At 47.2% G+C, this 27,354-nt stretch overlaps 1 long non-coding RNA gene and 1 other non-coding gene across 3 annotated transcripts in view; one reads left to right on the forward strand and one right to left on the reverse strand.

The window, feature by feature from the left end:
- Positions 1-27,354, forward strand: part of LOC137223395 (uncharacterized) — a 157,548-nt gene that overhangs the window by 95,240 nt on the left and 34,954 nt on the right. The gene's annotated exons all lie outside the window — the stretch shown is intronic.
- Positions 24,966-25,072, reverse strand: LOC137224196 (U6 spliceosomal RNA). The gene has a single exon (XR_010943291.1). It is a non-coding gene; the product is annotated as a U6 spliceosomal RNA (small nuclear RNA).

A 27,354-nucleotide genomic window follows, 5' to 3' on the forward strand; every position in this document is an offset into this window, starting at 1 on the left:
TTATTCTGCTGAGTCACTGGAACCTCCATCCCAACCCAGCACACGTGTTGAGTACAATGCAGTCCAGGTAGCACCACCTCTGCTGAGACCTCCTTCATGGGCCAGAGCACCAGCTTTCACCTTCTGTAACCCAGCGGGACTGTACGGGGCCTTCCCAGGGCAGACCCTTCCCCCATATCCTCTGCTGTCACTCCTCTCTGAAGTACCTAGATAACAGTATCTGATGCACATTTCCCGAGTTGTTTTACAGGTGCTAAAACCCTCACCAAATGCAAGAAATCAACTACTTGATGACCACGAGCCCGTAGCCCCCAGACCCACTGGGCCTAAGGATGGATAACGTTAACCCCTGTGACACCACCCTGTTACCTCACCATCAGCCAATCAGAGAATTGTGCACGAGCTGATCACATACCCTGGGACGCCCCTCCCTCACCTTGGCTTTAAAAGTGCTTTGCTGAAACCCTTTGGGGAGTTTGGGGTTTTTGAGAACGAACCACAAGCCACCCATTCTCCTTGTATTGGTGCCTTATAATAAACGCCGCACTTCCCTTTGCCACAGTCGATTGGCTTTACTGCACGCGGGCGAGTGGACCCAAGTTTGGTTTGGTAACGCTTTTCCTAGTAGCTTATTTGTCTTGGCTAAAATCTGGGTGTCCGTGTAAGGCCAGAGTGGAGGAAACATTTGCTTGAAGCCACCATGCAGGCAGCCTTCCTTTCATGGAAGCAGTCACTCGCCTAAGGATGAAGCCACCTTAACTGGCAGGAGGGGCAAAAAGCTTTCCCCATTAACACAGACCAGTGGGCTTTCCTGTGGCTTCAGAGATCTAAGGTTCCATCTCTAGAGATTCCGATTAAGGTTTGGGGCAGGGTCTAAGAACTGGTAGTTCAACAAGCACCTCAGGTGATTCTGATGGAAGTTGTTTGTGGCATTTGGTTGCAAATCCCTGGAATGTATTCCCAGTCTATAGCGTAGCATCTGGAACTTATTAGGCGCTCAATGAATATGTGTGGACTGAGTAAAACACTTTGAATCTCGAAGGGGAGAAAGGATGACAGGAGATCTGAGGAAGAATTTCATAAAACTGTACTAATCGTCCAGCTTTGTCAAGGCTAAGAGATTCTTCTTAGAATGTATTTGTTAGTAGGTTCTTGGGTTTTAGGTTTTGACGGTGGTGGGACTGGGAAGGAGGGGACATTAGAAAGTCAATTCCTTCTAAAAGTACTGGGACTGTATATGTATATCACATCATCATGTTGTACACTTAGAATATGCTACAATTTTATCTGTCAATTATACCTCACTAAAACTGAAAAGAATTACTGGGACTGTAGGACCCAAGGGTATGTCAAGTTGTTTGTCAATGAATGTCACTTTCTGTACAGACCAGTGCCATTCAATAGTCAGATAGAACCTGTCTTGGACGCAGAATGTCATTTATTGTCTCTACAATGCTTTATAATCCTAATGTTGTATAGCTACTTCTGATTTTAGTGCCACCTTGACTTCCAGCTCTGTTCTGTTAACTCTTATCACTTACACCCTGATTTTTAAAAACTCAGGTATTCTGCGCAAGATTCTTTTCTCCCTTAAAGTTCCTTCCGTCTTGTTATGCTTTACTTTTCTCTCTGCACCTCTCCTGCACATCTCTAAACTAGACAGTTACATCTCTGCCGCCAATTTGATTCTCTGAGAAATCACTGCAAATCCTTTGGTTAAGGAACTTAGCCACCAGTAATCCATATAGAATGAATTTTCAACTTTTACGTGCTCATACTATATATTTTTCAGAAAGTCACAGATTCTGCTTAACTTGACCTAGCCAGGAGTCCTCAGACATAGGCTAAGGCATGTTTTTCTACTGGTAGGAAAGCTGCCACCAGGCTTAACGAAGATAAGAAGTGGTTGTGCAGCAAAACGTGACCCGAGTTGCTTGGCCCTCAGCTGTCCTGAAGGTTGATAAGGTAATCCTATTACCTTAAGAGAGAGCGTGAGAGCATGTGGCCCCCCCCAGCGGCCATCTCAGGGGGATCAGGTGAGGCTCCCGAGCCCCCCAGCTTTGCATGCTTGGATACGTGCCGGTGAGGTTGGCTGCTTCCACTGTAGCGTGAGTCTCGGTGCGTTCAATCACTCTGTCCCTGCCTTTTATTTTGGAGTCTCCCATTGTGAAAAGAAAACGGGAATTCTAAGACGTTTTAGATACTGCATTCTTCGGAGGCATTCTAAATCTTTCGGACTTGTCTTCTTTCACCCGTGAGACAAAATCCCAGTACTAAAAATAACCCTGGGTGCTGACAGTGTCGAGTTAGGACACAATCCCTATCTCCTTAGTTCCAGAGTAAACAGTTGCGTGTCTTGTACCTTGGCCAATCACAGAAGCTGGGTCTCAGCCACTCTGCTATCTGCTCTCTCTGCTGGGCTTCTGCAAATCTGTGCAAACCCTAACCCAGGAATAGTTCATTTTCATCCCAAAATTTGTTTTCCATCTTCCCTCTGTATTACCACTTTATTTGCCCAGAAACGATCTCACTCTGTCCCTTCACTAGTGGGTCTCAAACATTAGCTTACATCAGAATCACCTGAAATTCACTGAAACACAGATGAACTGGGTTCCACCCCATGAGTTTCTGATTCAGTAGGTTTGGGTTGGGGGTCTGAGAATTTGCATTTCTTTCTTTTTTTTTTTTTTTTTTTGCCGTACGCGGGCCTCTCACTGCTGTGGCCTCTCCCGTTGCGGAGCACAGGCTCCAGACGCGCAGGCTCAGCGGCCATGGCTCACGGGCCCAGCCGCTCCGCGGCATGTGGGATCTTCCCGGACCGGGGCACGAACCCGCGTCCCCTGCATCGGCAGGCGGACTCTCAACCACTGCGCCACCAGGGAAGCCCTTTGCATTTCTAATAAGTCCCCGAGTGATCTTGATGCTCTTGCTGGTACAGGGACCACACTTTGAGAACCACTGCCCTAAACCAATTTTACTGATTCTGATTAACTACTGGACTGGGATAAATGTAAAATACCATCAGGTTAAGTTAAAGAGCATCAGGTGGAGATGCTGTTTAATTAAATTGGATTAAATGAAGACATTAGATCAATTTAAAATGCCAGCAGATAAATTTAGATACTACTGGGTCAACTTAAAATACCATCACTCATCCCTGGTGGCACAGTGGTTCAGACTCCACGCTCCCAGTGCAGGGGGCCCAGGTTCGATCCCTCATCAGGGAACTAGATCCCAAATGGATGCCACAACGAAGGAGCCTGCGTGCTGCAACTAAGGAGCTGGTGAGCTGCAACTAAGGAGCCCACCTGCTGCAACTAAGACCTGGTACAATCAAATAAATAAATAAATATTAAAGAAAAAAGACTATTAGTCAGAGATGATAGTTCACCCACAGGTCCTAAGAAAAGGGGCAAAAAAATCAAGAGCGAGTGAGCGTTTTGAGAACCTCTTTCTTCCGTAAATTCTTCAAAAATATATGGGAAGAGATGGCAGTGAATCGTACACCTTTCATGTTGATACAAGTACACCAGAACGTAAGGTTATGGTGCATTATTATATCAACTCAGCTGAATTATGGGTTGGAACATAACCCTTACAGTCTGATACAGGGCCAAGATGCTGATGAGTCCTAGCCCTTAATTCGGAAAATGGTTATTGAGGTTCTATTATGTGTAAGAAGCCGGATTAAAAATAGGTGCAGAAGTTAGATGACAAGATACAGTTCTAAGAGCTTGCAATCCGGTAGGTAAGATTAGTCAGAACAATAGTACAAGGCATGGAAAGTGTCACGAGAGAAGTACAAATACATTCTTTTGGATGTTCAGAGGGAGGAAGGATCATGTGAAGCTGGGGTTGAGGAAGGGAGAATGAGAAAAAGTGTAAAAGAAGAGGGGGTCTTTTGAGGGGACAGTGGACATCTTAGGTCAGGGACTGGAGGCTGTTTGTGTATTTGAGGACACTAATATAGCACATGGGCAGGTAGATGGTCACTGCATGTTTGTGGGTACACATCTTGAAGGATGAGTGTGACTTAGGTAGGTGGAAAAGGGTGAGAGTCTTCATCAAAAGAATGGGAATTTTTAAAAAAATATTTATTTATTTGGTTGTGCCGGGTCCTAGTTGCAGTTCGAGGGCTCCTTTGTTGTGGCCTCCCAGCTCCTTAGTCGTGGCTTGCGAACCCCCAGCTGCAGCATGCATGTGGGATCCAGTCCCCTGACCAGGGACCAAACCCAGGCCCCCTGCATTGGGAGTTTGGAGTCCCAACCACTGTGCCACCAGGGAAGTCCCAAGAATGGGAAAGTTTGTGGGGAAAAAGTGAGACAGCGGAAAGGTACAATTTCAGATGTGAAATGCCAGCTTGAGGAATTTATTTCAAAGGCTTTGGGGAACTGGGTGTTGTTTTATGAACTAGGCAAACAATCTGGTAAATGAGGAGGATGAATTGTGGCTGGGTGTGTGCAACAGTTACGTTCAGTGAACGTTTACTAATGTGCTCGGTTCTGTGCTGAGTACTTCAGGGGAAATATCTTTACTCCTTGTAACAGCTGATGGATAATACATTATTGTTCCCATTTTACAGATGAGGATATGGGGACATCGCAACCTAAAGGGAGTTGCCCAAGGTGTCATAACTAGTAAATGGTGGGGAAGTAATGAGAGCCTGAGGAAGGGTGACGGTGGCAGGAGTCCTCAGCAGGGGACGTGCTCTGGGGACATAACAGTATGGCAGAGGTAATATCCACAGGGCTAGGCAATAACCGTGGTGAGAGAGGGAGCAGGATAGGACAGCTTGAGAAAAAAGTGTTCCCATCACCCGTGGTTTCCAGTCCTGATAATATTAGCATTGTAAATGAAACTTCGTTGTCTTTGAAAAGGAGAGAGCGAAACAACAAAGGAGAGAGATGCTTAGTTGAAAAGGCTGTGAGGAGAATGAGTGTCATTAGGTGAAGGGGGGCCGTGCTGTGTGTGTGAGGAACACAGACGTAGCGTGCACTTTGATCCCATTTACGGCCCCGGCAATGCTCCAGAACCTTCCATTTCTCTGCCAGTATACCCTGTGAATTCTTTGCACCTTCTTCCTTAAAGAGGTAGAGTCTATTTTCCCATCCTTTGAAGCTGGGCTGTCCTTGACCATATTTAACGAGGTTTGAACGATGTTGTGCAACTTCTAACCCTGCTCTTTGAGAGGGCTGCACACTTCCACTTGCTCTCTCTCTCTCTCTCTCTCTTTTTCTTTTTTTGCAACTTTTTAATTGGAGTGTAGTTGCTTTACAATGTTGTGCTAGTTTCTGCTGTGCAGCAAAGTGAATCAGCTATACATATACATCTCTCCCCTCCTTTTTTGGATTTCCTTCCCATTTACCTCATCACAGAGTGTTGAGTAGAGTTCCCTGTGCTAAACTGCAGGTTCTCATGAGTTATCTATTTTATACACAGTAGTGTGTATATGTCAATCCCAATCTCCCATTGTCCACCTGTTCTCTTGATGTGAGCCAGGCCACAACAAAAGTACCACCCAACCAACCTTCAGGATCGTGAGCAAATGAATGTTGTTTCAATCCACTGCATTTTGTGGTCATTCATTATAAGGCAAAGTCTAACTGATTCACCATGTTACTTGATGGACCCATTCAACAATATTCTCAACTGTGGATTTCCCAGCCATATACAGGCCCAAAGGACTCAAGACTCAAACGAGTTATTCTATCACCCCACTGTAAACGCTTGACTTTCCAGTCCTGGAGGGTTTAAAATTCATTTCTTCATATGTTTAAAACAGAGCAGAAGAAGTCTAACTTAGTTTGTCGACTCAATGATAGATCTGGGAAAAATTTCTCCTGGGTCCCATTTTTCAACAGCAACACCACTTTGACTTCTCTTGATAAGAAAATTCCCCATAAATGATCGTTGTTGTTGTCTACATCAGTGAATTCCAATCTTGAATGAGCAGAAGTATAACCTGAGTGCTCTTGGGCTCCATTCTCAGCGATGTGATTCAGTAAGTCTGGGGAGGGGCTCAAGAGTCTATATTGGGGCTTCCCTGGTGGCGCAGTGGTTGAGAGTCCGCCTGCCGATGCAGGGGACGCGGGTTCGCGCCCCGGTCCGGGAAGATCCCACATGCCGCGGAGCGGCTGGGCCCGTGAGCCATGGCCGCTAAGCCTGCGCGTCCGGAGCCTGTGCTCCGCAACGGGAGAGGCCACAACAGTGAGAGGCCTGCGTACCGCAAAAAACAAAAACAAAAACAAAAACAAAACAAAAAAAGAGAGTCTATATTGACAATAAGGACCCAGGATGGTTATGAGGCAGGTACTTCGCTGATCACACTTTGGAAATATTGGCCTAAACATTGAAGGTTGAATCTGAAATAGTCTATGTCTCCTCTGTGGCCTTGCTCTGTGATTTGCCCATAATTACAGGTAACTGGAAACAATTTCTGGAACAGGCCAACTGGTAAACAAGTATCAGGGTACTGAGAATGCCCATCTCCCATGCTCATGCCACGTAGATGCCAGATTTACTCATGCAATACCCTGTTTTCTATGACGTTTTTCTTCTAAGTGAGGTATATCGAGGGAATTCATAGAATGAGGGCTTTGTTTCGTAGGCATCTTCTTTAACTTTCATTAATCATTGACATTCTCATTCCTACCTACCAAGGAGGATTGAAAAGTTCCGTACATAGCAGGCAGAGGGCAAAATTAATTGGTGTCTAGATTTCTTTAAGTCTCTCTCCCTTTTTCTAAGGGTGCTTCCTAAAAGTGTGGTTTGGATGAGAAGCTTCAAAACGTGTATAGGAGAGAGAGAAATACAGGGGTTAAGGGAGAAAATGAGGCGGAGGGGGAGAGAGAGAGGGGGAGAGAGAGCGAGAGAGCGAGAGAGAGAGAGAGAGATGGTTATGCTAGGTAAAAAAAAAGATAGGAGAGGGTTTGTAAAACTATGAAAAGGTAATGTTTACCACTATTAGTTTCTTTCAGATTTTCAAGTTTCAGGAAAATTCGTGCAGGGTAAGGAGAGGGAATTAGCTGTTTCAGTCTAGTTTCTTACTTGCAGGATTCCTCATGAGTTTGAAAGTGAATTACAACTTGAGGAAGTGACCCTGTCCTTTGTCTGAGTTGGTGTCATTTTCTATGCTTCATGCCTGACCCATTTCGCTGGACGACTCGATAGTCCCTGAAAGAAATAGCCACAGCAGAAATGAGAAGAGAGTTGGGAATCTTTAGAAGAGCGTCTCGTTTTCCTCATGCCCAAGCAGGGCTATTTTAAATTCACCTTTTCACTCATTTCCCCACTTCACTAGAATATAGAACTTCTTTTCCTTCCATTGATGACTTTTTAAGGTTTAATGGTCTCTGTTGTTTGAATGAAAAACACAAAAACAAGGAGTACATCTCATAGGGGAAACACCCCGATTTTTCTCTGTGGTAGAGGGATCAAAATATGTGGGTGAAAACAGGGAGGAGCAACAGAGCCGCTCACCTGAGTCCTGGGTTCTCCTGCAACGTCAAATCACACTCGGACCGTTTCCAAGGTAGTCTGGTTTCAGAGCAACTGGTGACCTTCTCAATCCAAACATCCATTCAATTTAGTGAAAGAGAAATCAATCCATCTGGTTGTTTGATTGGGTTGGCCTGTCCATTTGACTGGAACCATGGTGTTTCAACCTGAGAAGTGGTGGGTTTGGGGGTTAGCAGGGAACTCCAAATCAGAATCTACCAGGGAAATTGCTTTTGTTCTTTAAAATACACATGTTCGGGCTTCCCTGGTGGCGCAGTGGTTAAGACTCCCCCTGCCAATGCAGGGGACACGGGTTCGAGCCCTGGTCCGGGAAGATCCCACATGCCGCGGAGCAACTAAGCCCGCGAGCCACAACTACTGAGCCTGCGCTCTAGATCCCGTGAGCCACAACTACGGAGCCCACGCGCCTACGGCCCGTGCTCCGCAACAAGAGAAGCCACCGCAATGAGAAGCCCACGCGCTGCAACGAAGACCCAACACAGCCCAAAATAAATAAATAAAATATATAAATTTATAAAAAGAAATAAATAAAATACGCATGTTCAGGCTTCTTCCCTCAGTTTTGGATATGCCTTTGGGGTCCTCAAAAGTCACCGAGGTCATGCTGACAGGCCTCCCGACCCTTGCTGAGATCCTTTGAGTTAAGTAGCCCCGTTGTGGCAATTTGAAAGGCTTAAGATAGTTCCCTGCTCCAGGGGTTTTAATAAAAAAAGAGTGAACCGCCGGTTGATTTTCTAAAAGAGAAAACATGAATAATATTGCACTTATCCTAAATGACTGGAAAGATCATTTCTTTCGGGGGGCTTAGGGTGCTTGTGCTTCAGCTCGTGTTTTAGGAAGGCATCGACGCTGACAGCACAATCGTGAACCTTTGGTTCAACGGCATCCTCTACTTCTGCCCTGAACTTGGACTGAAGCTGCTTTCAGGCTGGCTCTGACAGCGAGGGGCTTTCTCTTTTGAATGTTTGTTTTACGATCTAAAAACCAGCCTCACGCGCAGAACAGTAAGTCCCCTGGACGGCGAGGCTGTGTGCTATCCGGGGGGTTACGAATGGCTAAGCTGCGTTAGGAACAGACCTTTATGATCAACTTCCCAGTCAATTAAAATTCCAGCTATGACTAAGGCAGAATTCAATTAAGGTTAATTGGCGCTTCTGAAAACTGCTTTTCCAAAGGGAAACCATGATGGGATTGTGATTCCTAGTGGGTTTCGATCAGTTTTAAATAACTTTCCGTGTGCCTTTCTTTTCTTGGCAAGACGCCTCTTCTCCCTGCTGCCCCCGCTCCTGCTATTATCATTCGATTTAGATGTTGATTTCTCTGTCATAAGTTATCAAGGTGACTTATTTGGTTTCGGCTTTGTCTTTTTCTTAAAAACAAAACAACCCAGAAAAACAAAACAAAACTCCCAAGGCTCTCAGCAGACCAGAACCCTTCACCAAATCGCAACCTGCACTGTGGCGGGACCCACCTTGGTCCGACATGAAAGAAATATAGTCATTTGGAAGATGGTGACGACATTTCAGAAGCAATTCTCCAAACTGGAAAAAGAACCCATTTCTTTTCCTTTGTCATTAAGGTGGATGAACAGGTTCTCAAACACTGTCAACGATGGGGGGAAAGGAAGCCGGGGCGGGGTGGTGTGTGGAAAACAGGTGCGGGCCAGAATTACGATGCAAGTCAGGCTTTCCATTCTACCCGAAATTTTATTTTCTTGTCGTCAAGGGCTATTGTGACAGTTCTTAGCACAGTTGATTGAGCTGGGAAAACACATGGGACGGGGCCTTAGTCACCGAATGCAGAGCATGTATTCTGTAGCTCGTAGAGCCGTGTGGAGCAAAGGCGTGGATAGCAATTTCAGCAGTTTGTTTTCTCAGAGTTTCCAACCTATTGTTCATCACCGGAGATTAATAGCACCGAGCTAAAGAGACATTTTCTTTCTGAAAAGAAGAAGTGGAAATGTGTGAGTGGGGGGAGACGTCGCAACCGCTCAGATGTTCCGTTGTTCATGGGTTCTTCCAACTAGCAGAGCTGTGCGTTTGCCGCGGCAGCTAGGAGCCCGTCAGATGCCGCCTCCTTCTTGAATTGGCAACTCTCTCCAAGTTTCACACACCAGTGCCTCCCCCCGTACAGGTGCTCGCCGGGGCACACATACTGGGGACAATTTTGTCCGGAGCGTGACTTTGGAAATGGCCTTGCTTAGGAGAGCAGAGGAAGGAGTTAGGTGAGGCCAGTAGTAAAGGCTGTTGATTTGTGTAATTCCCGTCTTTGTGCATTTCAGCCGATGGTCAAACAATGCCGTGGACAGGCTGTGACCGGTGACAATGAACAGGTCTGTGTAGTGTCACCTGTTTTAAATGAGCTTCTTCCCAAAGCCTCTTTTATTTGTACGTGAGGATAGTATTCAGATTGCTCCTGCCCCCTCGTAGGAAGGACCCACATTGGAATTGTTTTCTAGGGATGGTCTCGTTGGCACGGTGTTCCAACACACTGCTTTTCTCTACAGACGACGCACGGTCTAGGAAGGAAGGTCCCTATTTACAACCTTATCTTTGCCAATTTCCTCTTCCCTTTCTTTTTCTTTTTTTTTAAATAGCATTATTGGAGTATAATTGCTTTACCGTGTTGTGTGAGTTTCTGCTTTATAACAAAGTGAATCAGCTATATGTGTACATATATCCCCATATCCCCTCCCTCTTGCGTCTCCCTCCCCCCCACCCTCCCTATCCCACCCCTCTAGGTGGTCACAAAGCACCAAGCTGATCTCCCTGTGCTATGCGGCTGCTTCCCACTAGCTGTCTATTTTATATTGGGTAGTGTATATAGTCCATGCCACTCTCTCAATTCATCCCAGCTTACCCTTCTCACTCCCCGAGTCCTCAAGTCCATTCTCTATGTCTGCGTCTTTATTCCTGTCCTGCCCCTAGGTTCATTAGACCTTTTTTTGTTTTGTTTTTTTTAGACTCCATATATATGTGTTAGCATACGGTATTTGTTTTTCTCTTTCTGACTTACTTCACTCTCTATGACAGTCTCTAGGTCCATCCACGTCTCTACAAATGACCCAGTTTCGTTTATTTTTATGGCTGAGTAATATTCCATTGTATATATGTGCCACATCTTCTTTATCCATTCATCTGTCAATGGACACTTAGGTTGCTTCCATGACCTGGCTATTGTAAATAGTGCTGCAGTGAAAATTGTGGTACATGACTGTTTTTGAATTATGGTTTTCTCAGGGTATATGCCCAGTAGTGGGATTGCTGGGCCGTATGGTAGTTCTGTTTTTAGTTTTTTAAGGAACCTCCATAGTGGCTGTACCAATTCACATTCCCACCAGCAGTGCAAGAGTGTTCCCTTTTGTCCACACCCTCTCCAGCATTTATTGTCTGTAGACCTTTTGATGATGGCCATTCTGACCGGTGTGAGGTGATACCTCATTGCAGTTTTGATTTGCATTTCTCTAATGATTAGCGACGTTGAGCATCCTTTCATGTGTTTGTTGGCAATCTGTATATCTTCTTTGGAGAAATGTCTGTTTAGGTCTTCTGCCCATTTTTGTATTTGTTTGTTTGTTTTTTTGATATTGAGCTGCATGAGCTGCTTGTATATTTTGGAGGTTAATCTTTTGTCAGTTGCTTCATTTGCAAATATTTTCTCCCATTCTGAGGGTTGTCTTTTGGTCTTGTTTATGGTTTCCTTTACTGTGCAAAAGCTTTGAAGTTTCATTAGGTCCCATTTGTTTATTTTTGTTTTTATTTCCATTTCTCTAGGAGGTGGGTCAAAAAGGATCTTGCTGTGATTTATGTCATAGAGTGTTCTGCCTATGTTTTCCTCTAAGAGTTTTATAGTGTCTGGCCTTACATTTAGGTCTTTAATCCATTTTGAATTTATTTTGGTGTATGGTGTTAGGAAGTGTTCTAATTTCATTCTTTTACATGTAGCTGTCCAGTTTTCCCAGCACCACTTATTGAAGAGGCTGTGTTTTCTCCATTGTATACTCTTGCCTCCTTGATCAAAGATAAGGTGACCATATGTGTGAGGGTTTATCTCTGGGCTTTCTGTCCTGTTCCATTTGTCTTCCCTTTCTTTTTAAAGGCTGACTGGAAAAGGAGAGACTGGAAAAACGAGAGGTTCTAAAATGGTAGACAGGTTTAGGGGAAAAAGTTTCTGTAATCAGAAATCTGGGGTGTAATTATATAATCGCCAGAAGAAAGAAACATGAAACAAGTCTCCGGAGTAAGATTACTAATGAATTCTCTCTGTTCCTTATGGAAAAGAGCCACGTTTGTAAAATTAAAAGTCAATGCCTCTTTGATGAGAGGATTTGCAGGATCCGCTGTCCTTTTTTCAAATATCGTGTGCTTGGAAAGAGAGCGAGGAATGGAAACCTCTGGTCCAGGGCCTGGAGCAGAGCTGGCAGTTGGCTGCCTGCCCCCATCTCGGGGCTGTGGGAGCCTTTTTCAGAAAGAACTTGATCGGTGCTACGTACATGGATGTTTTGAGGAAGTGGCCTTGTCTAGACAACTTCAGAATCCCCAGTCAATTCAGGGGAGAAAAACACTTTTTTAATTGAGTTTTATTTTTATTTATTAAAAACATTTTTTTTTAAATTGAAGTAGAGTTGATTTACAATGCTGTGCCAATGTCTGCTGTACGGCAAAGTGACTCAGTTATCCACACAGAGACATTCGTTTCTTAAAAATATCCTTTTCCATTATGGTTTATCCACTATATTGAATATAGTTCCCATGCTATACATTAGGACCTTGTTGTTTATCTATTCTAAATGTAATAGTTTGCATCTACCAACCCCAAACTTCCCCTCCTCCCCCTTGGCAACCACATGTCTGCTCTCTATGTCTGTGAGTCTGTTTCTGTTTCATAGATAGGTTCATTTGTGTCATATTTTAGATTCCACATATAAGTGACATCATATGGTATTTGTCTTTCTCTTTCTGACATACTTTACTTAGAAAGATAATCTCTAGGTCCATCCATGTCGCTGCAAATGGCGGTGTTTCATTCTTTTTCATGGCCGAGTAGTATTCCACTGTATATATGTACCACATCTTCTTTATCCATTCCTCTGTTGATGGACATTTAGGTTGTTTCCACATCTTGGTTACTGTGAACAGTGTTGCTATGAACATAGGGGTGCATGTATCTTTTTGAATTAGAGTTTTGTCCGGGTATATTCCTAGGAGTGGGATTGCTGGATCCTATGGTAGCTCTATTTTTAGTTTTCTGAGAACCTCCGTACTGTTCTCTATAGTGGCTGTACCCACTTATACTCCCACCAACAGTGTAGGAGGGTTCCCTCAGAGGAGAAAAACATTTGAGCTATACTAGTCTTCTGGCACGGTGTAGCCCAAACGAGTGGGTGACTGGGTCACCAGCCACCAAGTGTCACACGCAAGAGGCCGTTGTCCATGTGGTGGGAGGGTCTCCACTGAAAAACACTTAGAATTTGAGAGGAGGCCAAGAAACAGCTACTTCATAGACCTGGCAAGTTCCCTGAAATTCAGCCTTTCTAGCTCTTCTTTTGGGTCACGTGATAAATGCCCTCAGTTAGCAGTCACCTTAGCCAACCAGAAGGAGGGCGTGGGCGTGTTGGGGGGTTGGGGGCGGTTTGCCGCAGCCAGCGCCTACAGCCAGAGAGAACCAACTGTTCAGTTTTCTGGAAAGTTATGAGTTGGCTGTTAAACACAGGTGTCATTTATAAGAATTAAATTATATAAACATATTTCAATAAATTATTATTAGAAACAAAGGTAATACTCAGTACTCACCCTTTCCTAATTATTTTACTACATTTAACGATGGTCTGTGCCTCGAGGCTCTTTGCACCTGTTGTATCTGTGTGGTGGAGATGCTGGGTAACCATGTGCTGGTGTTCGTCTCTTTCAAACTAGCCCGCCGCCCCCACCCCACCCCCCACCCCCACCCCCGTTCAGTGACATGATGTTGGTCACTCAAAATGAGCCACGGTGGCAGAATTTACACCACTGACAATGGCAAATCCAACAAATCAGGGTTTTTTCTGTTTTAGAGAGTGGATTGATGAACAATTACAGGTACAGCACTGTGTGTGTGTGTGTGTGTGTGTGTGTGTTTGTGTGTGTGTGAGAGAGAGAGAGGGAGGGAGGGAGAGAGGGAGTTGGGGGCAGTGGCGGCATCAGGGCTTGTGTGCTGGGTAAGCAAATTATTCGTTTTTAAGTTGGGGGAGTGTGTTAGTCAGCTCTTGCTGCTGTAACAAGAATACCATAGGCAGAGTGGCTTAAACAACCAACTTATTTCTCGTAGTTCTGGAGAAGTTCTGGGAAGTCCAAGATCACGGTGCCAGCATGGTTGCACTCTGGTGAGGACCGTCTTCCTGGTTTCCTCACATGGCAGGGGAGAGAATGAGAGAGAGAGAGAGAGAGAGGGAGAGGGAGAGGGAGAGGGAGAGGGAGAGGGAGAGGGAGAGGGAGAGGGAGAGAGAGAGAGAGAGAGAGAGAGAGAGAGAAAGAGAGAGGGAGAGGGAGGGAAGGAGAGCACACCCTCTAGTGTCTCTTCTTATAAGGGCACTGATGCCATCACAAGGGCTCCACTTTCCTGACCTAACTCAAAGACCCCATCTCTAAATACCATCACACTGGGGACTTGGGTTTCAATGTATAAATTTTGGGAGGACACAAACATTCAACCCATAACAGCAGGCAGGCAGGCTAAGATAGGCTTCCTGGAAGGAGAAGGGAAGCTATCCAGGAATAGTAGGCTTCCCGGAGAGAAATGGGAGGATCCAGGATGACCCCCCAGATTTTGCAGTTCTGTCTAGGGTAGGTGGGGTAGGAGGGGGCTTCCCAGACCTCTCCTCTGCTTTCTTCCCGCCCCCCACCAAGCCCTCCGCCCCTCCCCAGGTCAGCGTCAGCCAGTGGTCTTTGCCCATACACAACTTCACTACTAGGGGAAACTTCTGATGGACCCTGGATCTGTGGTTCAGGTTATGTTACAGACTGAATGTTTATGTCCTTCCCAACCCCCAAATTCATACGTTGAAGCCCTAAAGCCCGATGTGCTGGCACTGGGAGGTGGGACCTTTGGGAGATTAGGTTTAAATGAGGTCATGAGGGTGGAGCCCCATGATGGGATTAGTGCCCTTAGAAGAAGTGGAAGAGGCGGGAGAGCTCCTTCCACGAGGCTGCGCTGAGGAAAGAGCACGCGAGCTCACAGGGAAGACGTGGCATCTCAAGCCGGGAAGCCAGCTCTTGCCTGACACTGAATCTGCCAGCACCTTGATCTTGGATTTGCCAGACTCCAGAACTAGGAGAAAGAAATGTCTGTCATTTAAGCCACCCAGTCTGTGGTCTTTTGTTATAGCAGCCTGAGCTAAGACAGATATAAGCTTAATTTAGTACAAATAGGTTGGGGTGATTTCGAGGTTACTTGTCCACACACAATGAAGGGAGCGTGTGAGGATTCTGAGGTGCTTTGCACACCCACTCGAGTTTCAGGAGGACAATGAGAAAGACGCTGTGGCCAGGAACCAGGAGGCCTGGGCTTTAAAGACAGGTGTTGCACTTCTAGCTGCGGAATGAATTTTGGGCAGCAAGCAAACAGCCTCTGTTCATTCCTATATTAAAAGGCACATGCTTGGGCTTCCCTGTTGGCGCAGTGGTTGTGAGTCCGCCTGCCGATGCAGGGGACACGGGTTCGTGCCCCTGTCCGGGAAGATCCCACGTGCCGTGGAGCGGCTGGGCCCGTGAGCCATGGCCGCTGAGCCTGCGCGTCTGGAGCCTGTGTTCCGCAACGGGAGAGGCCACGATGGTGAGAGGCCCGCATACCGCAAAAAATTTATAAACCTGTGCAAACGGAAGGTGTGAGTAGCCCAGGGGCAATTTTTAAATTCACAGGCCCAGTGCTAAAGGCGATTTTCTTTTTTTGGAGCCCACTTACCTCTTTCTCCTCATAGCCTTCCTTCTCCTTCCGTAATATTTAATTTTCCTGCTTTAACTCTCTTCTTTATTTTGACCTTCTCTCCTCCTTTCTTCCTCACTCTGTTTTTCTCTCCAAGCTTCTTCCCCTCTCTCTCATTTCTCTAAGAATATAATAGGATGACACCCCTCACCCTGGGAGTGGGGTGTGGAAATTGCTAGGGGACCTCCTCTGGGGACAGGCAGGCCAATGCTTGTAGCAGGTGCACAGTCGAGGCTTAGAATCCTAGTTTTCCTTGAAGGAAGGATGGCAATTAACCTTGGCAGTGGAGCAGAACTCGCTTGAATTTGTACCTGTAAATCTGCACCTCTCCTTAAGCAAATATGACGGGAAGAATCCAGATTTTCATCAGAAGTAAATTAAAAATGGAGTCTTCACCTTACGAAAGAATTCGCAGGGAGATTTCCTTAGCGAGCGGCTCTTCCTCCCTTGTATTTAAGGCGCATTTTGATTCAGAGAAATTCATCACCGACAGGGCTTTTTCTAGCAGGAGACCCCCTGAAAACGTGAGGCACAACTGGCTTAAGCGACAGCCCAGCTCACAACTTCGCTAAGTTTACCAGCCGGCATCGATCTTTACTTCTTTTAAGCCCGGGTGAGCCTGTTGTGTTACTTCTGCCCATTGGGGCTTAAGACACTACCCGTTTATTTGGACTCGTGGCTCTGTTCTCTCTTCCCTTAGGCAGGGATTTTGGCTTCTGTGATGCAAGAGAAAGTAGGTCACTAATGAAATGCTTCATGCCACGGATACGTGCTCTGCCATCCGAACGGCACCCAAAGGATGTTTACCAAAGAGACAGTCCAGACGGAGAGCGAGAGGCACAGCCAGACTAGGACGCTTTCCAGGAACTGTCCAGCATGTCACTGTAGTGTGGACGTCAGATCTCTGAGCTGCAGGAGCTCTGGCCTGGCGCCAAATTCACGCAAAACGTCCCAAAGGCAATAGTGATGCTGGTGGAGGCGCCACCTCCTTTGGCGCAGAGTTCGCCAGAGGTTAGCTGGGGGCGAGTGGAGCCGTTGAAGCTGTTTTTCCAACTTTACGTTCATCGCTGGTACATCCCGCTACCCTCTGATGATCTGGAAGGCTGGGCTCCAGGGAGGAGATGCAGATTGAAGTGAGTGATGGAGCCGGGTATGTCCTTTCTACAGAGACCACGATTCCCCTTGAAGATGTTCTCCGTTCATTGCAGTTACCTTCCCCTCACTTGTATTAGTCTCCCACCGCTGCTCTAACAAATGACCGCAAACCAGGCAGCTTAAAACCACAGAAATGTATTCTCTCGCCATTCTGGAGGCCAAAAGTGTGCGCTCAGTTTCACTGGACTGGGGTCAAGATATCTGCAGGGCCTCGTTCCCTCCAGAGGCTCTGAGTGGGCATCTGTTAACTTGCCTCTAGCTTCTGACGTCTGCTCAAAGCGGCCACGCCGCCTGCTTTCTCTGCCTGTGTCAGATCTCTCCCTGCCTGTCTCTTATGAGGATACCGTGATGGCACTGAGGGCCTACTGAGATAACCCGGGATAATCTCCCACCTCCAGACCCTTAACTTAATCACATCTGCAACGTTTTTGCCCAGTAAGGTGACATTTACAAGTTCTAGGAATGAGGTCCTGACATCTTTGGGGCCATTCTTCAGCTTACTACACCACCTCTCAATTCTTCAGCAATTCTGTGCTTCCGTGTTAGCAGAGCACTGATCATCTGTAATTATTGAGTGGCACTGGAAAGCTCTTCCTGCCCACTAAGGACTCTCTGGCCTCGTAGCACACAGGCACGTGCGTGTGTGTGCGTGCACGTGTGTGTGATTGTGTGATAAAATGCCCTGGCAAGGAGGGGCATTTTACCACAGACGTTGCTTCCAATTGCCTTTGTGTGATGCTAATAATAAAACTGGGTCAGTTTTATTTTGGGCGGACCCCTCCCCCCCCACCGCTGCCACCTTGGTACATCCCTGCTCTGGCAGCTTCTCAGTAAAGGAACCAGCTCCTACTTTATGGATCACGCTAGACTCAGAGGGGTGAGAAGATCTGCCCACAGAGCTGAGACCGGCACTCATGGCTCCTCGCTCACAGCTCAGGGCCAAGTCCTTGCCCCTTATGTCCCTCCTCGAGCCCCATGAGCTCTGAAGGCTGCAGAGGTCCAGCTTACTGAGCTCTGAAGGCTGCAGAGGTCCACTTACTGAGCTCTGAAGGCTGCAGAGGTCCAGCTCTGAAGGCTGCAGAGGTCCAGCTTGACCCTCATGCTTCTCTTCTGAGCTGTCATCTCCTGCTCTTTCTTGGGGGCTTTTCTCCTTCCCAATCTAAGTCTGGTTGCAGAGTGGGAGGTTCTTTCTCTACTTTCCTGTTTCCTGGGGCAGGTGGAACATCTGGTCCAGGGGCCTCCGGGCTGCTCACCAGGGGCAAAGAAAGCCACAGAGATGGAGCAAAGATTCCAGGCATCTTATACCATTCTTACGGCTGTGAGTCACGCTCCGTAGTTCCGTGTTCCTTCTCTTAAATCGTGTGGGAAGTCCCCCGGGATGTTCTGGGATGTCCTTCTCACTGTACCTGGCCGGTTTTAGCTACCCAGGTCTGATTAGGCTGGAGGCTGCCTAAACCGTTTAGACAGATGGGGCTGGCAGATCCTTCGAGCCTTCCTTCCTAATCTTTCTGGATGTGAGACTCTTGGGCTGGCCCTCGGCTTCCTGGGATGGCTCTGGGGAACTTCTGTGCACAGTTGCTTTGCACAGGCTGTGTGTTCCTCTCGCCAGCCCCCGAAATCATATGCACAGAGGCACGTAGAGGCCACTCCCCCTTGCCCTTTGGATTATACCCAAAGTAGTCGCTGAGAAGCTGGGGTAAACTACTGACTCGCTTTTCCTAGGCCAGAGAAGGCCCCTGTGGCCTTTGACACCGAAGGAGGCCAGGTGGCCGTCATGACCCATTTGCCCTTCTGTGTGCTCCCCTACCACTCTCCTGGGCCGTTCCTAGGGTGGGGACAGATCTCAGCAGGGAACACCCCCAGGCTGTCTTCACTCTAAGATGTGCGCACATCCAAAAAGAAGCTGCCCATATTTACTGCCCCTGACCCCGGATGAAAGCTCCAAGCCATAGCCCCTGAGGCCCCATGAATATTTTAAACTTTGCTTCATCCATCTGGACACTCCTCTTTGGAGAGCACAGGGCGGAGCACGTGCTACCTTGCAGCCCATCTTTCTGTACAGATTTCCAGGTACCTCTCCCCCTCCCTCCCTCCCTCCAGTGGTGACCTTGCGGGCTGTAGTCTAGATAACTCTTGTTTTCCTTTCTCCTCCGGAGAAGTGGGACATGTCCTAAATTGGCTCTTAAAACTCCTTTAAGATTTTATGTGGAGTCTAGAAACATGGTGGTAGAGATGAACTTATCAGCAAAGCAGAAATGGAGACACAGACATAGAGAATAATCTTATGGTTACCAAGGGGGAAGGGGGGGTGGGAGGAACTGGGAGATGGAGGTTGACATAGACACGCTACTATGTATAAAAGAGATAACTAATGAGAACCTACTGTTTAGCGCAGGGAACCCAACTCAGTGCTGTGTGTTGACCTAAACGGGAAGGAAATCCGAAGAAGAGTGGAGATATGTATACGTATGGCCGATTCCCTTTACTGTACAGCAGAAACTAACACAACACTGTAAAGCAATTATACTCCAATAAAAAGTTAAAAAAGAAAAAAAAAAAAAGATTTTCTCGTTTAGCCTTCCAGGAAGACCCTGGCCCCTGGAAGGCCTCTCTCTCCTGCTTTCTCCGCTCTCTTGTGTTTGCCAGCTGTTCCTCACGGGCCAGTCCTTAAGGCTGATTTGACGTTGGTTAAATGCCAGCATCTCTTTCCGCTACTTTAAGCCCACGGTCCACCTCTGACACAGCCCGGCCCCCCTGGGAGGACCCGTCTTGCTTGACGGGAGCCTGCATCCTTTAGGTCTTCTCCCTCCTTCCAGCTCCTGGGACTTTTCTCTTCACACCAAGCTCCCGGGCTCCCCAGACGGGCCTCTGGTTCACGGCTCTGCATGGAGCTCAGTGGAAGCATCCAGATGGCCCCAGCTCAGGTTACTGTGGGTCGGGGCCCCCTCTGGTGTTACTTGCCCCTCCATTTTCTTCTCTCTCTGCTCCCCCACCCCTTCCCCCTGCCCTCAACGGAGCAGTCTTTTCCAATCGCATCTTTAAAAAAGAAAACACTTCAAAATACGGAGACAATAAAAGACATAAAACCTGCCGAGGGACGAGGAGGTTATTTCCACACATGCGTTTTCTGACAATTTTGGCAAAGCTGCTTCCCAAACATCTGCACTAAATATTCCCCAACACAGGTGTGTGCTTAATGAAGTCTTGGAGTAAATAACACAGAATTGCAATCACCAGGCCGCTTGGGACTAGACAGACCCTCTACCTGGGTTTACTTCTTGGGACTCCAGGGTGAGGGAGGCCCTGGGACCTGGGCTCCGGGGCTGCCGGGGATAGATTTGCTTTTGCTCAGAAGCGCTGGGGAGGCAGCCCGGCCTCAGGCCTTCGAAAGAGACAACACTAGCTTTTAAATAGCAGCACAGCCCCGTATATCAACGTGCTCTTAATTTAGCCACTGTGCTATCACTCTTCCGCTCCACAGATGAGAAAAACGAGGCAGGGAATAGTCAAAGTTTATCTCCTAAGTACCTCTGTCCCCTCGTCTTCAAGTTGAAGAGGATGGACTAAAGTTTCTCCTTATTCTCAAATGGTCTGATTCTATGAAATCACTCCTTCCAAATTTATACACTCTTGCTGAGGAGTGCGGCTGCCTCTCTAATTTCCGAGGGATGTGAAGGGTTTTCTAGCAATCTGCGGGCTGAACTGAATGCGTCTTTGTGCTTTCCATCACGGTCTAAAAGAAAATCTTTGGAATTGTAGCAGAAAAAAAAAAAAAAACCATCTGAAAATGTCGCAGAAAAAGAAAAGTACCTTCACGGTAGCCTCTGTAGCACAAAAGGCAAAAGAGCTTGACATTTTCCCAGGAGTGAATGAGTAGGTGCAGCAATTGTAAGGGTTCATGGCAAGGGCTCCCAAGAGCTCTGGGATAAGGATGGGATCGTTACTGAACTTCTCAATGAGCTTTTTAAGGGATGACGCACTGGCTGGAACCTAGGATGCCATTATATTTCTCGGGTGAGGAAAAAAAAAAAGGCTGTTTTAATGCATCTCCTGTCCTACTCCCCTCTTCAGTAGCCTGTGGACCTACGTATGTACGTATGTACGTATCTCTCTCTGTCAAATCCATATGTGTACGTATATATCCATCCATCCATCGGTCTGTCCATCTATCCATCCATCTGCCTTTCTTTCCCTTGATCTCACCTGCCTGCTCTGACTCTGCCTCTTCTCATTTTTGTCTCGTCAGGCTGAAATTACCTGCCTTCCCAGTAAGGATGAATAATGAAGCAGTGTTTTCCCACCCGCAGTATGTCAATCTTTCTCCTGAGTGGACTGTTCAGATAGGTTTCATTGAATTAAAATTCCAAGTCTGCCCTGAAAGTTGAAGCATACATCTTTAATGCTTCCTAAGGGTTTTCAGAAATTCCGCTACAGCTGATCATAGCTGCTGATGGTGGGGCGCCTCTACTCTGAATGGTCCCCCAGGCCTCTTAGTATGATCATCAAGGAGGTGTCCCCAGGTGCCTGTTGGCAGTAAGGGTCGACATCTTCCCATTCAAATTCTCTTTGTCTCCTGAGGTGTGGATGGAATTGGAGGCTGCGGAATCCCATGGAGGATGTGTTAATGCCGTCTCTTCCTTAAGGAGCTTGAGGTCTTGGAAAGAAGACATGCATTTCCTGAGAACAAACAGAGTCATGAAGTCTACAAATAGAATTTTGAACGAGCAGATCATCTCTTCCAGGTCCCCGGCCCTGCTGATTTGAGTTGCTGGAATGTAGCGACCATAACTGGCATCGATTGAGAGCGTAGACATTGTTACAAGTGTTGTACACGCATGAACACACTTAATTCCCACAATAACCCAATGGGGCAGATACTATTAATAGCCTTATTTTACAGGAAGGGGGTTAATGAGGTAACTGATATCTTTTGGATGGTGAGACGCACATTCTGTTCGGGGATTAAAGAGACAAGGGAATCCAAAGAGTGAATTTCTGTCCTACCCATATTTAAAATTCCCTACTGGCAGGCAAAAATAATTTTAAAATAATTTAAAAAATAGGGCAATAAGGATAAATAGGGCAGGGAAAAAAATAGAGCAACTGCGGCTAGATTCCTGATCTGCTGGGGTGGACGTGAGTAGGGATACAAGACATCATCTCGAGATCATCCTCGGCCCCTGGTCGGCTGTTGAGAACATCTGTAAGACAGGCGGGTCGCTTCAGCTCTGTGTCACGGCCATTCTGAGCCCCACGGGGCTGAGGATGCCTTTTCTCCGTCTCTAGTCACGCTCTTCCCGCTGGGGGGCGCAGACTCGCCGGATGCAGTAGGATCTGGGTTTCCATCTATGCCTGATTTGTGCTGCCCTTTACTCCGCAAGTTTCTTGGCTCCGGAGGGGTGGAGAGGGCAGAAGGAAAAGGGAGCTCTAAGGACCAGCTGCCCATGCCTCTGATGTTTACCTCTGCGTCTGTTGGCAGGTGCAGGGTTGAGGAGGGTGAGGGGACGGAACCCAAGTCGCTCCTTCCGCAAGGCTGGTGGGATCTCCGTCACATTCCATCAACACTGTAGGCGGTTAGTTGCCATCCTTCTGGACAGGACCATGACTGCCTATGTTTTCCAAAAGGCTAAACTTGGCTTCTGTTTTTAAGCCTTTAAACCAGCGCGTGGAGAAAGCAGGTCCCTCCAGTGCAGGATGTTGACAGCTTATCTAAGCTTAGAGGCCATGAGGGGTGTGATTTTGCATATGTCCCTTCCTGATGCCAGTTGGCACCGCAGAACTCAGCACAAGCCCTGAGCATTTTCGTGCTGCTCCCTCTCTGCGTGCGCGCGTGCGCGCACACACACACACACACGCACACACACACACACACACACGCACACTCACACCCTGTGCGTTCCAGACAGGCTGCTTCAAGCAGGTGACTAAGAAGAGACAACAAAAGCATTGTACCAGTTGCTTTGAAAATGGCTCCTTTCAAAATGCCCTTGAGATCTGGGTGCAACGCTCTGTCTGGAATCTATGGGGAAATGCCGTGTACCCAGCACAGCGTTCTGAGGCACAACAGTTCGGCCGACTGTGCCCTCTGCCAAGCCTGTTTACAGGAAGAGCTTTCACTGCCAGAGCCGCTCACGCTTCTCAAATTCAGGATATAGCCACTAGATGGCGCTAAAGGTCTGTGAAACTTGTTTCTGGTCGGCCCTTAAATCTGTAATTCCGCCCTTAGCTGAAGAATCCTTGCAGAAGAGAGAGACCTTGATCATAAATCCCACACGCAATAACAGGGTCATAATGCATCCTAGTGACTACACGTTGTATTTCTTTTTCTCCCTGAGAAATAAAATTTCTCTTTCAATGGAGAAGGATGTTCCTTACCATCTAACATGTGCTAATGTTAAATCTCTTTCCTAGGAAGCCTGCAGACTAAGCCTTTAATGTGCACTGACCAAGACATCTGGGCAGTGTCTGCGGCGGGATGCCGATTGATAGCGTGAGGGACTGAGAACACATAAGACACAGTCTGGGCAGCCTGGATAGAGAGGGTTATTTTTCCCTTAAAAAATGCACCTTTGACTTGTCAAAAACGTTTTCTCATTGATCCACGGAGACAGAATCTGCAGGTTAGCGAGGCAAGTTTACGGAAAATCTCCTTCATCTTTGGAAGGGAAGTTAAGGGCAAAGAAGAGACTAATTTCTTCTGTTTAAAAAGTATTTACGTATTTGAGAGTGAGTTTAAGAATATAATAGTGGTGGGACAGAATTACATTTCGTTTTTTCCCTGACTCTTCCATCCCATGGCCTTCCGCATTACCTGGGTAAGAGGAATGACAGAACATTAAAAAAATGCCAAATGAGAGAATCAACAGCAGAATCTATATGAAAACAGAGCGCAATACATTCACCAACATCTCAATTTATTCTTTTTTTTGTTTGTTTTGCGGTACACAGGCCTCTCACTGTTGTGGCCTCTCCCGTTGCGGAGCACAGGCTCCGGATGCGCAGGCTCAGTGGCCATGGCTCACGGGCCCAGCCGCTCCGCGGCATGTGGGATCTTCCAGGACTGGGGCACGAACCCGTGTCCCCTGCATCGGCAGGCGGACTCTCAACCACTGCACCACCAGAGAAGCCCTTCAATCTATTCTTAATATCGGTCCTTTTGTTAGCAGTGCCATGCAGCGAAAAGGGCTGGAATTCCCTGATTATGATGCACCTTTTGGTAGCTTATTGGTGAAGACTACGTGTTGATTGTTTGTCATGTGCACAATGTGAGACTAGTAAAAACCAAAACCAAAACTGAAAAACCCACACACTTAAAACCAAATTGCATTGCAATTCCTTTGAAATCTCTACCTGTCATAGAGTCCCAGTTAAGTCTCCAAATTGCTTTCTGGGGTCTGCGCTAGAAGGGCAGGTGCCTTGCGTCTCTCTTTCCTTCTTGCGTGCCCAGCACCTGGCCTCACGTCTGGCACATGTGTGGGGTCTCAATCTACTTGCTCTGGGAGAGAAGGGCATGAAGGACTGGCTGTGGGCCCAGCACGGAGAGAACATGTTAATTTCTATATTTTGTATGTGTCCCATTCTGAAATCTGCCTATTTCAGACTGACCCCTCCAGAGGCAGAGACTTACCTAGAGACCTTGCAAGCTTATGATTGGAAAACGTAGGATCAAAACCACCGCACTGGGACTTCCCTGGTGGCGCAGTGGTTAAGAATCTGCCTGCCAATGCAGGGGACACGGGTTTGAGCCCTGGTCCCGGAAGATCCCACATGCTGCAGAGCGACTAAGCCCGTGCGCCACAACTACTGAGCCTGCACTCTAGAGCCCGCGAGCCACAACTACTGAGCCCACGAGCCACAACTACTGAGCCCACAAGCCACAAGTACTGAAGCCCGCGCGCCTTGAGCCCGTGCTCTGCAACAAGAGAAGCCACCGCAATGAGAAGTCCGTGCACTGCAATAAAGAGTAGCCCCTGTTTACTGCAACTGGAGAAAGCCCACGTGCAGCAACGAAGACCCAATGCAGCCAAAAATAAATAAATGGATAAATTATTAAAAAAATAAAACCCACCGCACCTCCATGACAAAAATGGGGACAATCTGCTCCTTTCAGAGAAATCAACCCAAGATCTCACAGTTGAATGTGGCGCAGTTATTATTATTATTTTTATTGAAGTATAGTTGATTTACAATGTTGTGTTAGTTTCAGGTGTACATCAAAGTGATTCAGTTATATATACATATATATATATTCTTTTTCATATTCTTTTCCATTGTGGTTTATTATAGGATATTGAGTACAGTTCCCTGTGCTATACAATAGGACCTTGTTCTTTAAAACTATGGAACGCTCCACGAATTTGCATGTCATCCTTGTGCAGGGACCATGCGAATCTTGTCTGTATTGTTCCAGTTTTAGTATACGTGCTGCTGGAGTGCGCACTGGCACAATTATTTGTAACAGGTTTGTTTGTTTTTATTACCATGTATCATAAATAAGAGGCGTTTACTCTGTCAATGTTTTTCTTCTCCAGAGTTGGATGATGTCTTCCTGGCTTCCACAGTGCTAAACAGCCATCTCACACTTAGTGCCGGCCTGTGCGGCCGTTCGTAAAAGGGATGTCCACGGACAGTGAGGCACATGTTCATTTAGACCCTGAGAGAGACAAAACGGGAACTCTTAATGAGGTGAGAGAAGCATTTCTTCTCCCGTTGACATGCTATTTTTGTCAAACTTCATTTTCAGATAGAACAATATAGGAAGCAGATGCATGTGTTCTAGGTTTGGAGTTCCTCTTCATTATTCAGAAGACTTCTCCCCTCCCTCCCCTCCCCTCCCTCCCCTCCCCTTCCCTCCTTTCCCTCCCCTCCCTTCCCCTCCTTTCCCTCCCCTCCCCTCCCCTCCTTTCCCTCCCCTCCCTTCCCCTCCTTTCCCTCCCCTCCCCCCTCCCTCTCTCCCCTTCCCTCCCTCTCTCCCCTCCCGTCCCCTCCCCTCCCCTCCCCTTCCCTCCCTCCCCTCCCCTCCCGTCCCCTCCTGCTCTCCCTTCTATGCTCTCCTCCTCCAGACAAAGAGATAGGTCTCCTTCTTTCCCTTCAAGATGAGATAAATCATGGTCTCTAATCTTCAAAGGAGGAACAGTTGTGTCCTTGGGCTGCATCCCCATTCAGTGATGGAGAATCACAGGTCAAGGCTGGGGGACGTACCATCTACCTCCCAACAGCTGGGCCCCAGAAGCTGGGATGTGACCACAGCAGGACCAGAAACTGCTACCTCTTCCCAGCTGCTGAGGCCACAGACCCAGCAGTGAGGGAGCAGAAGTGGCCTCTAGGTTTCCCCCTGTTGGCTGTCACACCCAGGAAGCAAACTGAATGCAGCGCAGATCACATTCCAGCTGCTCTTTCTTCTGGGAGTTCCTTATTCTGCTTCAGGGAACGCTTTTCTTTGTGGTCCCCTTCTGCTCTGGGGCAGCACCTCACCTGTCCCACAAGGGGTTTTGCTGGAGACCCAGCAGCATAGCTCTCTCCAAAGATACGGCTTCATCGATATCATCATCCAAACCCCTCACACAATTCTTGCTCCTTTGCCCTCTTTTCACATCCTTCTCAGGATCCAGGGGCCAGGAGTTCTGGGATCATCTCCGTGAATTCTGCTGAGACAGGTCTGTCCCGATCATCTTGATACCAGACACCAGTTTTTTTTGTTTTTTTTTTTGCCACCTCAGTTGAAACCGAGGCAGAGAGTCTCTTTCTAATATCTCATTCCTTCAGGACTGAATGAGATCCTGTTGGTGAAAACCAAATGTGAAGAGATCTCTGTCAACTATAACGTTCTGTGCAAACGTCACTTAGGAGCATCTAATCTCTGCTAATCTGATAATGCAGTCTTCTTACAACCACTACCAGGAAATAGGAAAAAACCCTTTCCAGCGAGACAGTGTACATTCTGGAAACAATGTTTAGGTTCCAGGGTAATTAGTGAGAATCTTTGGTAGGGGAGCAGTGAATTTCCAATCCTGTATCCGAGGCAGTGGGCAGTGGCCATGTGCTGAGACTGTGCGGTGAATACTGACCGTCCTCAAAAATCCTGCCCGATTCAAGTGGGCTGAGGCAAACAGCGGCACATCAAGGGACTGTAAAACAAGGCTGTTGTTTTCAAGAGGCAGAGAGAAATTCAGTCAGCATGTAATAGCTAAGGGAATGAAAGTGGGGGAGGGATGAGTATTCCAGGGATGGGCGTGCAAACGGAAAGGAGAGGGACTCCACGAGGCGTGTGTGTGTGTGTTGTGTGTGTGATTTGTGTGTGTGTGTAGCGTGTGTGTTGTGTGTGTGATTTGTGTGTATGTGTTGTGTATGTGGTGTGTGTGTGTCATGTGGGTTATGTGTGTATATGTGTATGAGTGTGTGTTGTGTGGTGTGTGTATGTGCACACCTGCTTGTGTACCTGTAGCTGGGGAAAGGTGCCTTCAGAGCATTAATTAGACACCTAATTGCCCTGTTAGAAAGTTGACGGAAGGAAGGTCTTAAGAGCTGATTCTGAGTTCAGGTTTGATAGATAGTGAATGTTGAGTCATGTTGAGTTCTGCCGTAATATAGATGCCAGGGGTTTTCCCCGGAAGGCGGGCGTGGGGCCATGCTTGGTAGACTTGGGGGGCACGTCACCTCAAGGTGGACGCCACTGAGTGACAAACCCCCCTTGGCCATGAGTAGACCTTACAGTGGGGCAAG

Source organism: Pseudorca crassidens, chromosome 4, assembly GCF_039906515.1.
Source record: "Pseudorca crassidens isolate mPseCra1 chromosome 4, mPseCra1.hap1, whole genome shotgun sequence".
Lineage (NCBI taxonomy): Eukaryota > Metazoa > Chordata > Mammalia > Artiodactyla > Delphinidae > Pseudorca > Pseudorca crassidens.